Raw genomic sequence first — 6,828 nt, 5'->3', positions numbered from 1 at the left:
TAGAGCAGCGCCCAGATCCAAGCCATTTCACCCTGATTAGTCAATAGATTGCAATTCAAATATGCAGCCTAACAAGCTAGCCCAGCAACCAGACTGGGGCTGGCAACCATTTATTCTGTTTGCCTTGTTCTGATATGACAGGTAGGCAGGCTGTCATATCTTTCAGCACACAGTTATTGGAGTTTTTAGATCCAAACAGTCTCCCACATACTTGCAGAGGGGGCAGCCATCTCACATCCCTGTAGCATGTTTTCTTTTCTAATACCTGGCACCTGGCTCTTTGTAACTAGAGAGAGAGGAAGGGGAGTGCAGCAGTTGCCTGTCGATCAAAAGCCAGAGTTCCAGTAGTCAATACTGCCAGACTCCCTGTGTGAGGGAGCATGTCAAACCTAGATCCTCAAGAGGTATTTAGGTGCCTAAATACCAACAAAAACAAATGAGAATTAGGTGCCTAAATGCTATTGAGGATCTAGGCCTTCATCTCAATGCATCAGTTCTCCCACCTATAAAATGGTGACAAGCTTCGCAGTTCCCTACCTACACAATGGAGACCAGGCACCATCAACTGTTTTTGTCTGGAGAAGACATTGTACCGCTGGTCAGATGCGAGTGATCCCAATAAGGCAGGGTGAGGTGTGTTGTAGTGTTCCAGCCATGCTGAATACCCCCTTGTCCAAAGGCTCTTGTTAAGAAAGTCGCACACTTTGCTATTTGTATGGCCTTTTCTGCTACACTGCCTGACTGGCCACAATTACACCTTGTTGCTCTGCGTTTGATCGGCTACGTCCAAGAATGGCTGAAGTGAGCTGCACATGAACCACTCTCTCTCACTTCATCTCACCTCATGGTGCATAGCATGATTGAGAGTGCATGTGATATGGTTGCTTGAGGGGCTGTACAACAGCTCTGGCCCCAAATAACATGTGAATGTTAGACAGACTCATGCGAAGTGTGGAGCAAAGGCAGAGAAGGTGCCTCATGCAGTTTCAGCAGTTCTTTGGCATCTTGTTCCTGCACTGAACACGGATTTGATGCTTGGACATACGGACTGTAGTAGCACATTCCTTCCTGGGCAGGGTAGGATCTCAGGCCCTGTTCTTACACTTCTCCAGTCCCAAAAGAGCAGGATGAATGGTGCTTATCCTCCTGGGCCTCCTGCTGTGGGATTAGGACATGATGCTGTTGAATCTTTCTCTAGCTGCTCCTAGATTCAGTTGTTTTAGAGCAGATCCTCTCTGGGCAAAGGAAAATGGAAGGGTCTAGCTCCCCAAGTAACAAACAGCAGTGGGTCACTTCTCATTTTTATTTAAATGCTCCAAGCTTAGAGCTCCACCAAGTCCTGAATCCTTTTATTCAGTTTTCTCCTGACAGACAAGGTGACCATCCATCCATTCAGGGCTGAGCAGGGTAGTGCTCTGCAACTGTCAGGTTCTTTACCAGTCCCCTGCCAGATTATGCATCTCACTATAATCTCTCTGGACAGCATCCACCAACTCTTGGGCCACCTCCTAATACCAAACAGTTTAATTAGGGCATTGCTGCTTGGCATGTTCCTCTGATTATTTGTTCTGACTCTGTGCCTCCATACCCACCCTCCAGTCTTTGCCCTCATAACTGATTTCTGCACTGGGTGCCCCACACAAGATAAGGGGTCTTCCATTCTTCTGGGGGGCTCCCCCCACTGTCCCACCACTCACCTGGGATGATCATCAAACTATTGTCTTTGAGCCAGTGCTTCAGAAGTACATCCCGCGAGGAAACTGACTTGCCAAGGACAAACCCCAGCCCACACGAGCGTGCGCTGATCAAGATCCTAGGTTCTTCATCCCAAAAGGTTCCAACACTGGTGTTTGCAGCACAGCTTTTCTGTAAATTATTGTAAAGCTGGCTTTGGGAGCAATCCAGTACTCTTCTGTATTGTCCTCAAGCAAGAATCCAAGGAGTCTTAAAGTAACAAATTAGGAGTGAATTGTCTTATATATGTGAATGTGCTCATTAATCTCTGCAAGGTCACCCTATCGTAGGTCCTGTCTAGATGTATAATTGCCTCCACCTACCCTGGGCTGGATCACACTCCTTTCTCACCACATACACCTCTGACATAACTAATTCTGGCAGACCAGTTTGGCACCTGTTCATGTTCTATTTAAAGCCACATTATTTCCGTACTATAAAACATTGTGCAGTCCCAATTGTGCTATTGATCATTTCACACCGTGAGCAGATTGTCAATAATCCTACTCCATCCAGATCCTCCAAGAATGCTGCTCTCATATCCTTCTGATACAAAGACCCCAAGGGACATTTGTCTAAATTCAGGTCTAGGGAGCAAACTTGAAGAGGTGCCGCTTTGCACATCCCATATAGAATCAGACCTTGGCTTGTAGCCAGACCTGAAATCTTTTTCCTTTGGGAGTCATAACCTCCTCTGGTCTCCTGGGGAATGTGCATGCTGGATATCCTTTCTGAGATCTTTGTGATCTATACAAGTCCTTAGCTCATTTGGTTTGTTATCATGATCGTGCTGTTAGCCAAATAAGATTATTGCCATTGGTTTCCTTTTACTCACTTATTATGCACAGGTGGGAATTTGTATTATACTTCAGTTCTTTTGGCTGCTTGTTAACAGCTTCCATTAGCCCAGGAAATATCCACTGTTCTTTACAATGCATGGTGCTCTTTTCCTTCCCAGTAACCTTGCTTTGACCTGGCCAGAGCTTACAATTTAGTCTCCATCTGTCAACTGTCCAAATGCACATCCATTAGTTTCAAGACAAAGGCCTGCCACAAACTAATTAACTGTCTCACTTAGCTGTCAGCTTCTGGCAAAGACAGTGTAACTAGCACTCTCACCTGGACCCTAGTAATCTTGAAAGTTGATCTGCCCAACCACTTGCAGTCACCTCCATACTTGCTCCCCACCAAGTGTTGTAGCTTTCCAGTACCTCCCAGTTTCTCTGGGAATCTACCTGCATCCAGGAAGACTGGGAACCTCTGCAAGAATTCTCACCAGTTTCCCATAGCACCATACATGGGTTTGTGTTAGAAGAGGTCAAAGGACAAAGGTCAGGAACCAGCAATCCTAGCAGTTACTAGGTTCGCAGACATGTCACCTCTTGCGACCAACCTCTCACCCATCTGTGTTGACTGAGAAGAGTAAGATGAAGCCAAAGAGTTTTCCCCATCCAGGAACTACACTTAGGGAAGCATGTCTGTGTTGAAGTCCCCTGGCATCAAGGTCAGATGCAGCCACAAGAGGAGATGATGCAGCCACTGGCAGGTCAGGGGCGAGTTTGTGCTGTGGGAAAGTCAGATGGTGGCATAATTTGAACTCTGCTATAGTCTTTCCCTGGGAGTGCTCTTCTACAGAAAAGGACCTGGGGGTTACAGTGGACAATTAGCTGGATATGAGTCAACAGTGTGCCCTTGTTGCCAAAAAGACTAACATACTGGGCTGCATTAATAGGAACATTGCCAGCAGATTGAAGGAAGTAATTATTCCCCTCTGTTCAGCACTGGTGAGGCCACATCTGGAGTACTGTGTTCAGTTTTGGGGACCCCACTACAGAAAGGATGTGGACACATTGGAGAGAGTCCAGTGGAGGGCAACAAAAATGGTTAGCGGGCTTGGGAACATGACTTATGAGGAGAGGCTGAGGGAACTGGGCTTATTTAGTCTGCAGGAGAGAAGATGGAGGGGATTTAACATGTCAGGTATCTTTAATAGCAGCCTTCAACTACCTGAAGGGGGTTCCAAAGAGGATGGAGCTAGACTGGTCTCAGTGCTGGTAGATGACAGAACAAGGAGCAATGGTTGCAGCAAGACTATATGAAAGGGCCATGAGCAAACCTTAAAAATGGATTCTCCTTTAAAGGAGAAACTGTGGGAAACCATAGGTTTCCCCTTGCAGGCTGGCAGAGCTCCAGTCTGCAAGGGGGCTGCAGGGGAGTGGGAGGAAGCTGATCAGGTGTGCACACATGCACGTGGCAGCAAGGCAGCATGGATAGCAGCTCCTGCAGGTAAGTCCATGGGGGAGAGGGGTGCATCGATGACATATCATGGGGATGGGGGGGGGGCACAGGTGACACTGCCCACCACCCCACCTCCTCTCCAGGGTAGAGCCATGGCCTGAGGGGAATGGCAGCAGGGGCTAGGCCATGGCGGTGGGTTAGAGTCGCAGCCCAACATGTGAACGGCTGGCAGCGGGAGAAGATGAGGGCAGCCACCTGTCCATTATTCCTCGCATTGCTGGCAGCATGGCTGGTGCAGGGGTTCCAGCAGAAGTGGTGGCAACAAGTCTTGCGGCCCCACTCTGTCCTCCTGCACTGAGTCCTGCCTGCTGGATTGTAGAGGTAGCTCCTGCCTGTGCCAGTCCAGCTAATCTGCAGCCCCATGCCTGCTGTGGGCGTACAAATCTGGGGTGGCACATGCCCTCCCATTACCCACACACCCAACCCTTCCCAACACACTGGGGAGCTGGGGCCTGGGGGCAGGGGGTCAGGAGTGAGGGGCACCAGCAGGACCAGGGGGCTGCTTTCTACTTAAACTATTTACTGGGTTGGGACTGGCCCTCAGTGTTTACAAATGTGTCCTGGTACAAAAAAGGTTGAGAACCACTGGACTAGATGACCTCCCAAGGTCCCTTCCAACCCTAATTTTCTATGATTCTTCCCTCCAGTATCTGATGTGCCTGTGCCCTCAAACAACATGCCTGTAAGAGCCAGCTCCTAGTACACTTTTTAGACTTCTAGGTATGACCATGAAGTCTTAGTGCAATTCCAGCCCACCCTGCTTGGGTCCCTGAAAAACGGTTAGTCCATCAAAACATCCCTTACATCTTAACCTTAAGATGAAGTCACAAAAAAGCAGCAGAATGAGGATGACAATGACCCACCCATTTTTTAATTAATGTTTTTTCAGGGACTTAAGCAAGGAGAAGTAGGATCCCATTTAGTCACATAGGGTACATCTACAGCCTGGTGGCAGCCTGTCCCAGCTGAACATGCCCCACCCATCCATACACACACCTGCTCCAAACCTGGAAATACACCAATGAAGATGTATAGTCAGGAGTCTTAAGGAAGCTGTGGTCTCCAGAGCTGTCAAAGTTCACTGCTCTGAAGGTGCAGACAGGCCCTTAGATACCGAAAAGCTAGAATAGGATCTGGCCCACACATCTATAGGGCACTGTACCTAAGTATCTATAGGTAACTGGGACTATCAGCATGGTTTATTCAAAATACTAAGATAGAAGTTAATACAACCAGGTGCTGTTCCTCTCCTAGACTTGCGGATTTGTGATCTTGGTTGGGCCCGTCACCTGCTCTCTGCCTCTCTAAAACAGGGATAAACATTCCCATAACGTACTTTGAAGTAGATGCATGGAAAGTGCAAAGGAGGTGCCAAGCATTTACTAACTGTTGGTGTAAAGAGTTCCGCAGGAACAGAAAATCCTGGTGGCTTTTTGTTTCTCCCTTGCCGACTACAGCAAGGTATGCAGCCCAGGCACTATAAGGTTCTGGTGGGATTTAAAGCATAATCCAGTGACTCGGAAGAAAATGAATGCAGAGTGGCTGGGATGTAAGCACTCACCACGTGAACAGCCACCAGGCTGAAGGGCTGCACAGAGGGCAATGGTAAACTGCAAAGCCTGTGTGTACGTGTAGGCAGGGGGAGGGGGCTATCACTGCAGGGAGAGGGGTAGGGTTGGTTTCCTCATTATGCTCTGACTGAAGGAGTAAACAGTGCACTAATTAAATTAACAGCTGACACAGAATTATTAGGCCTGCAAACACCAGCAAAGCGAGAACAGAACAATCATCACACAATGCAACAACAGAGCTACTGCAAACACCACAAGACTCAGATCTGGTCTGCCTACAGACCCACAACACAGGCCTTGTGTTGGCAGATCCTTGTGTGTACCTACATGCTAAACTGAATCCTGCCATTAAATACCCAGGTGTTTGCGAATCCAGTTAAGCCACATTTCAGTGGTGCAAGTCCTGGCAGACAGAGTTCCACTGGCACAAAAGCAGTATGGGTAATGCATTACCTGCTCTAACTTAAACTGGCCCCAGCAATGATCCCACAGTGCGCTTGTCCACACAATGCTGACTGCACCCATTGCAGTTGTACCATTGCTGATCACAGTAAGCAGGAGCACCCAGCACATGGAAGGGATACCCAGTTCCTTGCTATCCCACCTCAGCAAGCACAGACTTGGCTCCCTGCAGCCAAAGCTGGTGCTGCAGGGTGGCCTAGTTTCCCTCGGCCTGTGAGGACAAAGGATGGTGGAAGCCCAGTGGCAAAGTCCCTTTGTGAATAAAGATGTTTGCACAGTGCAGAGGGGATGCAAAGGTGATGTGAGCAGTGATGCCAGATGTGGAAGGAGGAAGAGATGCAGCAGTTCTCCCAACAAGCAGAGGCAACCAAATGAAAACCTACTGGGGTTGCCCCAAGCACCTTGATGCTATCCTGGATGGGCACCCTTCCTACCAGCCTGCAAGTCAGACCGGCCACTTCCTAATGGCGAAGGGAAGGAACCCGGGGGGGTGACGTGGGGAGCTCCTGCCTGAAGCCAGTCTGACCCACTTCACGTTTTTATCAAGAACTCCATGGTCACCCTGCTCCCTTCCCCTACGCTAGCCTTTACCTCTGTGGCACCAACTGAAAGGCCACACGTGCAATCAGTGTTAACCAAAGAGTGACAATACATGTCAACAGAGGTTGCATTTCTCCTGAGAGAGCCCCTTTTGTGTCAGGATCCTGCCTGTGAAGTAGCTGAAAAAAAAATGTGCTAACATTTTTTCCCGGGGGGGGGGGGG

Source organism: Alligator sinensis, unplaced genomic scaffold (assembly GCF_000455745.1).
Source record: "Alligator sinensis unplaced genomic scaffold, ASM45574v1 scaffold404_1, whole genome shotgun sequence".
NCBI lineage: Eukaryota > Metazoa > Chordata > Crocodylia > Alligatoridae > Alligator > Alligator sinensis.
Note: the sequence above shows the minus strand (reverse complement) of the source record.